Below are 11112 nucleotides of genomic sequence, written 5' to 3' on the forward strand. Positions count from 1 at the left end.
GTGCTCTGGAGCCCGCACACCATAACTAGAGAGAAGTCCACACGCCGTAACCAAAGATCCCGTGTGCTGCAACTAAGACCCGATGCAGCCAAAAATACATAAATAAGTAAATAAATATTTTTAAAAGATACATCCTCAAAAATAAATAAAATTAAAAATAACTTATTGAAATATTGTAAAACACAAGGGCTTTTATTTCTTTCAAGGATACGTATTATCATGGAGTGGAGTGACAGAGGGCTAAAAAAGAGGGTCCTGTGACTCTGCCGCAACAAAGAGGGAAGCACTAAGATTCATAGGTCTGTTTTCCTGCTACATGTGAGGGCTTCGAAACAGCTTGAAAATGCCTGATTCTCACCCATAGACCAGGGTGCTATGACGGATTCTCTTATCCATTTTTTTTTTTCTTGGCCATTTTTAGGGCGTTTTCTAACCCTCCTTGAGTGTGTTCTTATCTATGCATTGAACAAATGAACAAAGAATTGGATTAGTTTGCTAAGAAATTAGTTTCCTCACTGTACAAAAGTAAACTCTGGTCCCATCACTACGTTGTCACAAAGTCTGTGCACTGTTCAAGTTAATGATGCTTTCCCCAAACCTAAGCCAGGCTCATACCTGTTTCCTTCTATCGCCGCTGCTTGCCCAGGGGTTGCTCGGGGTTACATGAATGTGTTTTCCTGAGCAAGGCTGGGCAGTCACTGTTGCTGTCCTGCAAGGACAGCCAGAAACAGCTCTTCTGTGATCACCTCTCCCCGCCTGTGCCGGGTCGGGGTGGGGATGCAGGAGGATTGGCAGGGAAGCTAAGAGGCTGCTTTGAGAGGCTGCCAAGTAAAGTGCTGCACGGTTATCTCTGAGTCATCAGGGCAGGGACGAGCTTGGAGGAGTGGGGTTTTCCTGCCAGTATTGTGGTGTCTCTGGGTATGAGCAGATGCAATTGGCTGTGTGGACTGGCAACCAGCCCCGTGGCTACTGCCTCATTTGCATCATGATTTATATGGTTGGGTCTTAGACACTCATGGGTAGGCGTTTTTCTGAAAGGTTTAGACAGACACATGCTTTATGCCTATCTAGGCAAGTGAAGAGTTCTTTGGAGTGATGAGCAGATTTTTGGCTGTTTCTTAATTTGTGCATTTCTACCAGTGGTGCCAGCTGCTAATGCAGTGATAGCTGCATTAGAAGCTGGAGCATCTCACTGGGGTCCACCTTATGAAAAGCTTCACGTGGGGCCCTTGGCGTTGGAGAGGAGAGGCCATAAAGAGAACTGGTAAATACAGCCCTGGTTTTTGAGGAACTGACAGTCTGAGGCAGGAGGAGAAGCAAAGAAAGATCCTGAGAAATCATGAAGGAACTTCTGTGCAAATGGGTTTAGGAAGCACAAGGGCACGGGGCGGTGACCGTGGAGAGAGCAGAGGTGCTGCATCCCTAGTGGGCGGGGGGAAGCAGAGGGGAATTCGCTGTGTCCTCTAGGGAGTTACTTAACCTCTCTAGGCTTTAATTCCCACCCCCATCCCCACATCCCACAGCGAAATCCCACAGCAACTGCCAGCTCAGTTGCTTTGAGGATTAAATGACAGAATGCATATAAGATGTCTGGAGCAGCACCTGCTGTCAGTGGCATCTGTCACAATTATTATTGTCAATAGGATGGAACCGCGGACCAACCATGATGCTGTCTTTCACATTTAGCCTTCCACTGTGAGGAAGGCCTGCCCTGAGCTCCCTCACTCCCTCAAACCTTGGGTTTTCCTTGGAATCGACAGCACCAGTGAATGGCTGGACAGAGGGCAAAGTGCCATCTGTGGCCACCAAACAGGATAGAACAGAATGAGGCTGAGAGGTCCACTTGAGGGTAAACGTCAGAAGTGCAACCTCAGGGACAGAGAGCATCACTCACTTTCTACCCCCAGCCAGCTGGCTGGAACGGGTTGGCGGACTGAGAGGTTGCATGATGAGTAGTTACGAGCATAGGGCCAAACCGGGTTCAAATCTCAGCACTGTCACCATTCATATCCCCTTGGGAAAGTGACCTTAACCTCGCTGCATCTCTGTTCCTTGATCTGTCAGATGGAAATAATCATAGTGTTGTTGTGAGAATCAGAGAAGTTAACACATACAAAGGGGTCAGAACAGTGTCTGGCATGGAGTCAACACACTATTCTTTAAAAAAAAATAAAAAATTATTTATTTATTTTGGCTGCACCGCGTCGGTATCTTTGTTGTGGCACGCGGGATCTTTAGTTGCGGCACGTGGACTTTTAGCTGCAGCACGCATGTGGGATCAAGTTCCCCGACCGGGGATCGAACCACGGCCCCCTGCATTGGGAGCGTGGAATCTTACCCACTGGATCACCGGGGAAGTCCCTGCTATTCTTATTTAGCAGAGATCCTTGGGTATGACGTTCTGGGTTTTGTCCCTCTGCGATAATTTTTGGGGAGGTGGCTGGCCTGTGTATGGTAGTGTGAGGGGGGGCTGTGGCGGCAGAGGACTGAAGACACCCAGGTGGGCAGGCAGAGCCCTGCCTTTGCCCTGGTCTGTGGGTTGTCAGGGAAGGGGAGGATAAGGCTGCTTGCCAGGAGGGAGGAGGATGTGCTTGTCCAGGGTCTTAAAGTTCCTTTAAAGGACTCTAACGAATTTTCTAGGAACATCCATGAGGAGCTCGGGGCCCTGCCCAAGGTGTCATCTCCTCTTGCAGGTGGAGAATGGCTGTGTCTCCATGACCCTTCTGGGGCACCATGCCCACCAGCTGCAGCCTCTGCTTCCCAACCCGCCAGCAGCCCCTCAGCCCAGGCACTGGTGCCTAAACCTTACCCTGGCAACATCTGACTTTTCCCACCACTACTTTCCCCTCTTTCGTGTTCCTTCTTTACTGAAACAAAACAAACAAACAAACAAGCAAAAAACCCTTGTTGTGTCATATCTAGTCTTGTAAGTCACTTTAGGTTGCTCTTGGAATAGGCAGAGTATAAATAAATAAACTTGTTCCTGGAGTTCTCGTTTACCTTTCTTCAAGTTTTTACAGCAGTGATTTTCAAACATTTTTTTCAGAGAAATCCCCCCTCCTCCGCTTTTTTTTTTTTTTTTTTTTTTTTTTTTTTGATGTGGACCTTTTTCTTAAAGAAGATGTTGGGTGTAGGAGTTTATTAATTTATTTTATTTATTTTTGCTGTGTTGGGTCTTCGTTTCTGTGCGAGGGCTTTCTCTAGTTTGGCAAGCGGGGGCCACTCTTCATCGCGGTGCGCGGGCCTCTCACTGTCGCGGCCTCTCCTGTTGCGGAGCACAGGCTCCAGACGCGCAGGCTCAGTAATTGTGGCTCACGGGCCCAGCCGCTCCGCGGCATGCGGGATCCTCCCAGACCGGGGCTCGAACCCGTGTCCCCTGCATTAGCAGGCGATTCTCAACCACTGCGCCATCAGGGAAACCCGATGTGGGCCGTTTTTAAAGTCTTTATTGAATCTGTGACAATATTGCTTCTGCTTTATGTTTTGGTTTTTTGGCCATGACGCATGTGGGATCTTAGCTCCCCGACCAGGGATCAAACCCACACGCCCTGCACTGGAAGGCAAAGTCTTAACCACTGGACTGCCAGGGAAGTTCCGAGAAATCCTTTAGAAAAAATTTTTTTAAAATTTTTGGCTGCATTGAGTCTTCACTGCTGCTCACAGGCTTTCTCTAGTTGCGGCGAGCGGGGGCTCCTCTTTGTTGTGGTGCGCAGGCTTCTCATTGTGGTGGCTTCTCTTGTTGCGGAGCATGGGTTCTAGGCGTTTGGGCTTCAGAAGTTGTGGCGCACGGGCTTAGCTGCTCCACGGCATGTGGGGTCTTCCTGAACCAGGGCTCGGACCCGTGTCACCTGCATCGGCAGGCGGATTGTTAACCACTGAGCCACCACGGAAGCCCCCGAGAAATCCTTTTTCAAAAATGAAATATTTCGGGCTTCCCTGGTAGCGCAGTGGTTGAGAGTCCGCCTGCCGATGCAGGGCACACGGGTTCGTGCCCCGGTCCGGGAAGATCCCACATGCCGCGGAGCGGCTGGGCCCGTGAGCCATGGCCAATGAGCCTGCGCGTCCGGAGCCTGTGCTCCGCAACGGGAGAGGCCACGGCAGTGAGAGGCCCGCGTACCGCACACACACACACAAATAAATAAATTAAAAAAGAAAGAAAGATTTCATAGAAGCTCTACATATATTATATATACCTCGGGTATTGTGGGCTTGGTTACAGATCACCACAATAAGGTGAATATTGCAATAAATCGAGTCTCACAATTTTGGGGGTTCCCCAGTGTATAGAAAAGTTATGTTTACACTGTACTGCAGTCTATTAAGCCAAAGTAGTATGTCTAAAAAAATGTATTAAAAATATATAAGGGGCTTCCCTGGTGGTGCAATAGTTAAGAATCTGCCTGCAAATGCAGGGAACACGGGTTCGAGCCCTGGTCCAGGAAGATCCCACATGCCGCTGAGCAACTGAGCCCGTGTGCCACAACAACTGAGCCTGTGCTCTAGAGCCCGCGAGCCACAACTACTGAGTCCACGTGCCACAAGTACTGAAACCCACGCGCCTAGAGTCCGTGCTCCGCAACAAGAGAAGCCACCGCAATGAGAAGCCTGCCCGCCGCAATGAAGAGTAGCCCCTGCTCGCCGCAACTAGAGAAAGCCCGCAAGCAGCAAAGAAGACCCAATGCAGCCATAAGTAAATAAACAAATTTATTTAAAAATATATATAGAGAGAAAATAAAAATTTATTAAAAATATTTTATCACTAAAAAGTGCCAAAATAATTACAATAGTAACATCAAAGATCACTGATCACAGATCACCATAGTGTAATAATAACAAAAAAGTTTGAAATATTACAAGAATTACCAAAATGTGACACAGAGACATGAAGCGAGCAAATGCTATTGGAAAAATGGCACCAATAGACTTGCTTGATGCCAGGTTGCCACAAACCTTCAGTCTGTAAAAACCACAATATCTGTGAAGCGCAATAAAGTGAAGTGCAATAAAAAATAAAATGATATATATATATACGTGTATATATATATATATATATACATATGTATGTATATATACATATATATATCCATATATATGTGTATATATATATCTTGCTCAGTTAAAGCAGGAGAAGGACCCCGAGCACCCAGGCCCTGGCCGTTCCCTTTTTGAGGCATCCTTACCAAGCCTTAGCTCTGGGGATCCCTGTTTGTAAACCACCAGTCTGCTCCATGGAAAACATGCTGCAATACTTAGTATGTCATTTTGATGCAAAAAATAAGGAAGTGAGATGGTTTCTTATGACCTTTTGGACAATTTGCTAACTAGTGGTGGAATGCTAAAGAATGAAATGCTAAAGAATTCACTAGTATCTAACAGAAAAAACTGTGAACGAAAACAAGTCTTGGGGTTTGCCTGGTGGCGCAGTGGTTGAGAATCCGCCTGCCGATGCAGGGGACACGGGTTCGTGCCCCGGTCCCGGAAGAGTCCACATGACGCGGAGCGGCTGGGCTTGTGAGCCATGGCCGCTGAACCTGCGCGTCCAGAGCCTGTGCTCTGTGACGTGAGAGGCCACAACAGTGAGATGCCCGTGTACCAAAAAAAAAAAAAAAAAAAAAATACTCTTATTGACTCTTCTATTATAAAAGATAATCATTGTGAGTTTAAGTAACAATTTGGTCTTAAATATTACTGATGGAATGTCACAGTTAAATGTGGGTCCTTCATGTGAAATGTAGAAGAAAAAACTTCAGAAGTCATGATGGAACAGAGTTTTAACTGATAACTGACACAACATCTCTATCAGCTGCCTCTGTCTCCCCCATACCAGTGAAATCCCCATTCCTCAAAATGCCTCCACTTTCCGGTCTCCCTCCTTAAAGAGGGTTTAACCCTCTTTCTTCTCAACTCCCAACTCCATGAAGCCTCTTGTAACCTACCTAGTCCAAACCTTGTAGCACTATGTCAAGCACAGGCTGCTCTGAGTTAGGATGCGGGCCTGGCTCCCCCAGGGAGGGGATAACGTGGTGTCTGAATCACTTTGCACTTAATGGTCAGCCTACACTAGGGCAGTGGCACCAAATAACTGCCACCGTTATGCTCTAATTCTGCCTGGTACCTAACACAGTGCCAGCTTCTAAAATAATTCAAACTTTTACGGCCGTGTTGGTATAAGTCAAATATATTAATATCATATGCCAAAACATCTTCTTCAGACCTAAAATTAATTTTTTTCTTCTGATTAAAAAAAAATTGCAGCATTTTTTTAAGTCCCCCCAAATTCTGTAGTACTTGGTACTCGGCAGGTATATAAGACTGCTGCTTGCTAGCTATGTGGACTGGGCAATTTACTTAACTTCTCTGGGTTTAGTTTTCTCATTTGTAAAATGAGGATAATAATAGGACCCAATTTGCCAAATTAAATGTTATCTATCACTTGTTTTGCACAGTTAAAAACTGGGAAGCACAAAGGAGAAAATCTTAATTTCTTCTTGTGCTCTGATCCAACCTCAAATCTAGTGTTTCACTGTACTCTTGGCAAAAACAGACTTCCTATTTCAAAGGAAAAGCACCACAAAAAACAAATGAAACCAAACCAAAAGCCCTTTCTGAGACATCCAAGGACTCTTGCCAAGCACCAGCTTGATGAGTTCATAGTAAATGAATCAGAGACACACGCTTTAGATTTCCCTCTCAAAGTCCCAAGAGAGAAACAGGAAGGTGAGGATTTGAGAGAGCTCCTGGCTGTGCCAGCCCCACTCCACCAGCTGAGCGAGAGATCAGAGTGTCCCAGAGCCCCTCAGACATCCTTCCCCTGGGCTCAACTCACATTTCTCATTTGAATGTGTCCTGTCCCAGAGAGTAGATGCCATCGAGGGGCCCTGACAAGAAACCAGATAGTAAACACGGCACCCCAAACCCACTATTTGGTTATTGCTTAATCCTCCACCTCTATTCCGTCCATTTCTAGCTGCAGACAGGTAGGATTTCTAAGAAAGATCTGGGGGGTGGAGGTGGTGGACTGGCTCTCTGTGGGTGATGTTCTCCAGGAAACTCAGCTAGCTTCCTGAAAGATGTCATACACTGGAATGTTCTCAGGGGCTGGCAGGGGAACCCTGGAATGACTCAAGTGAGGACCTGAACCAGGAAAGGGTGGGTTATGGCCTAAAACCACACTCTCCTCTCACTTTGTCAAACTGCCTCCATTTTACTCACAGCTTTATCTCCTACCCCAATAACCAGGAAGACTTCCTAGATGAACTAGAAGCCATTTCCACCCCAGGTCCCGCTCACACCTCCAACACCCTCATTTGCATATGCCGTTAGATTTTATTGACAGCTGAGTGATCTGTGAATAGCTTCAGCAGGGTCCACTAATGGAATGCAATGAGTTGGATCGCAGCTTTTAAAAAGATCTGCTCGACATCCAGTTTGGCTGAGCCCCCCCCCCCCACCAGAGCCAATTTGTCAGAAAGTCAGTCAATACACGTGGAGTGATCGTGCACTGCTAGCAAGTCCTTTTGCCAAGCACTGGTTAGTGCAAGACCGAGACAGATGTTAAAGAAAGACCTGACCCTGACTCCTAGAGATGGAGAAGTCAGGAAAAATATAAACGGAAGCCACCAAGAACTCCAGACGCAAACATCTACAACCTGACTTGTTAACCTGTGTGGTCATGCCCAGCAGAGGTAAGTGTTCCCCACTGTCTTAATCTGGCTAAGGGTCTAGAGGCGGCTTCTTCCTCTCTGCCCAAGCAGGCCTTTATATGGAGCACACAGTATCTCCAATCCTAAGTGGAAACAAAACAAGTTTGGCACTACCGCTCACCCGCTCTAGGCATCCCTCCAGCCCCAGGAAGCAGGAGGGGCTTCCTGCCTAGAGGAGAGTAAAAGGCTCTCATCACTCAAAACTGGGCACCACGCATCCCACAGCAGAGAAGGGGAGCACTCAGCAGTTGCATCAGCAGATCTGTGTAAGAACCCACCACCTGGAGAAGACAACATGAATGCAGAATTGTAGCTGGAGGCTGTGGTTTGCGGTGACCACTGTGACGCACTGTAATTATCATGCACCAGGAGAGGGCCTGTGCTGGGCGTTTTGGAGCACAGAGATATATAAGACAGCTCTCTGGCCTTGGGACATCCTATATGAAGAGTCAACCAAAAGCACAAGGCTGTCTGCATTCAATGCCAAATGGCTGATGTGCACAGTGTATCAGAGGAAAAGAAATAATAATGGTAACATTTATTGAGCGCTTCCCATGTGTCAGAGCGCTATTCTAAATGGTTTATATATACTTAATTTTTCCAACAACCCGTAAGGTGGGTACTAGTAGTATTCTCATTTTATTGATGAGAAAAGTGAGGCTCAAGGAGGTTAAAGAATTCACTTGGTGTCACATGATTTTTAATGGTAGATCCAGGATTTGAACTCAAAATTCCACTTCCACAAGCGTGTTTTTCTTAAGAGATGGGAAAGGACTCTGGGAATGAGAGGTAACAGAAGGCACAGGACTCTGACTCTTTTTTTTTTCATTTTCTTTTTTTTTTTTTTTTCTGTGTGTGTGTCTGTGTGTGTGTGTGTGTGTGGTACGCAGGCCTCTCACTGCCGTGGCCTCTCCCGTTGCGGAGCACAGGCTCCGGACGCTCAGGCCCAGCGGCCATGGCTCACGAGCCCAGCCGCTCCGCGGCATGTGGGATCTTCCCGGACCGGGTCACGAACCCGTGTCCCCTGCATCGGCAGGCGGACTCTCAACCACTGCGCCACCAGGGAAGCCCTGACTCCTACTTCTGTTACTTATTTTTGATATAGACAGGGAAATTCAATGGCTGAGTTTTAAAGTAGGAGCATGCCTTAACAGTCGAGAGATCGTTTCTGATGTTTAGTTTTGCAATATTTAAAATCCTCAACTTGTGAGCATGGTTTTAAATTATATATTCAGTATCTTGTAATAATTCTCTCTATATATATGAATCACGTTGCCGTACACCTGAAACAAACACGATATTTAAAATCAACTATATTTCAATTATAAAAAAATTATAAAGTGCGAGAGCAGTGGGCTGGGACTGGCTGGCTGGCTGGGAAGGGGAGGAGCTGAGGGGCAAAGAGGAAGGGAGGGCCGGGAGGGAGAAGCAGCTCTCCTGGGGGCTGCCTGCGTGTCGCTGCGGAGTCCCAGGCTTGCCTCTGCATCCTGGGCTCCCTGATGCGGCCTCCGTGTCACAGGCGGGACGGAGGACGGAGGGGAGGGGCATCCCGGTCGGGTGGGCGTGGGAGAGCGTCCTCAACAACCTCTTTCTTCCTCCTTGGGGTCGAGTCGTTCGCGAGGCAGCTCTCTTATCCTGGTGGGTCCCGTCCCGCAAGGGTCCCGGGTCCTGACCCTCGGTCCTCGGAGACCCTGTCAGGCAGGACCCAGAGTCTCCTGAACCACAGCGCCATCGTGTGGCCGCTGCCAGGTGCCTCTGGGGCTCCTCTGGCTCCGCTATCCCGCGCTCTACCCACCTGTGCTGGTGGGTTTCAGTTGGCTGTTTTCTGGGGCAGGGAGCCGAGAGGGAAAGTGGGCCTGCCTGCCGAGGCCGGGAGCAGATTGGCCTGGCTCTGAGAACTGGCTTCTCAGAGCGTAGCATATTGGAAGGAATGATCATTAGAGCTGGGCGGGCCAGAGCCCTGCCCCCCTTGCTTAGGAGCTTTTGTCCCTGAGCCTCTTGGGGCCTCAGTTTTCCCATCTGTTAAAGGGGCATAATCATACCTGGTGGAAGATAAATCGCGAAGCCTCTAGAAGCCTCCACCTCCTGCAAGCGGTGGGAGCTCAACGTGTCATTGATGGTGCCATAATCCTCAGTCACCCCAACAGGTCTCAATGCTGCTGAGACTCAGGCTTGGCAGACGGCAGGTGTTCGGGGTGCAAACCACTAGGAATGCCTTCTTAGTGCCAGCTTAATAGTGGGATAGCCCCAGGGCTAAATATTTGCCTATTCTCATAAAAGATAACAGTCCAGTTGGTCTTGCAAGCCACATAGGAACAGCTGGCTAATCTGTTCACCAGCCCAGGGGAATGCTCCGTCTTCACCATTTACTTCTGCCTCCCACGTCTGCCCGAGGGAAGCCCTCTGGGAACAAACACATCCCACTTCTGAGAGGCACTGCAGTTGCAGTGGTGAGGGGGAGGCAATAATACAGGGGATCCCGCAGACCCAGAGTTCACTTGCCAGGTGAGGACCTGGGGCAAGTCACTAACTTCTCCAAACCCCTGTCTCTCACCTGTGAGTCAGACATCTTAGCTCCCAATTCCTTAGGCTTTGTGGAATTAAATGAGGTATTCATGTGAAACGCTTAGTACACTGGATTTAGTATGTATTAACAACACCAGAGAACTTATTAAAATACTAGTAACCAGGCTCCACCCTGAGTTTCTGAATCAGTATATCTGGGGTGCGGCTCAAGAGTGTGCATTTCTAATTTGCATTTCACGAGATGCTGCTACAGTCTGTCCCAGGACCAAACTTTGAGAAGGACTAATCTCGCATATACTAGACCTGCAATTCATGTTCACGGGGACTCCCCAGCCATCCAAGTACAAATCAAAAGGGAGAATGACAAGATATGGGGGAATGTGAACCCAAACCCTATCAAGCAAAAGCTGCAAGCCCAACATCCAGCTAGTAGTAAGAAGAGTTCCATTTAACAAACGTAAATTGAATGTCTTCTCTCCATTGCTTCCATATGCTCCGTTGGACAGTGCTTTGCTCACATGCACCGTCTCATTTGATACTCATCCTAGCCTTCTGAAGTGTGTGACGATCAGGAGGAAGGGGCTCTCGGAGAGGTCCAGTGATTGCTGAGGGCACAGAGCTCTGGAAGGCAGAGCACAGGCAGCTGGAGCCGGCTGACTATGATGGGGGCCCTTTCAAGCTGCCTCTCAGACACCTGAGCATGCTTGGCCGAGGCTGGGTGGGCCCCTGTGAACCTGCCTCGGGCCCTGCCCTCTGACGGCTTCTGTCCCGTCTGAATTCCCATCGCGAGCACACTCTCTTAGCCAGCTGAGTCTGCTCTGGGGCCAAGGGCCGAATCACCTCGCCCTTGCCAGGCTCATTGGCTCTGCCTCTCTTCTCACCC

Source organism: Kogia breviceps, chromosome 1 (genome assembly GCF_026419965.1).
Source record: "Kogia breviceps isolate mKogBre1 chromosome 1, mKogBre1 haplotype 1, whole genome shotgun sequence".
In the NCBI taxonomy this organism is placed as follows: domain Eukaryota; kingdom Metazoa; phylum Chordata; class Mammalia; order Artiodactyla; family Physeteridae; genus Kogia; species Kogia breviceps.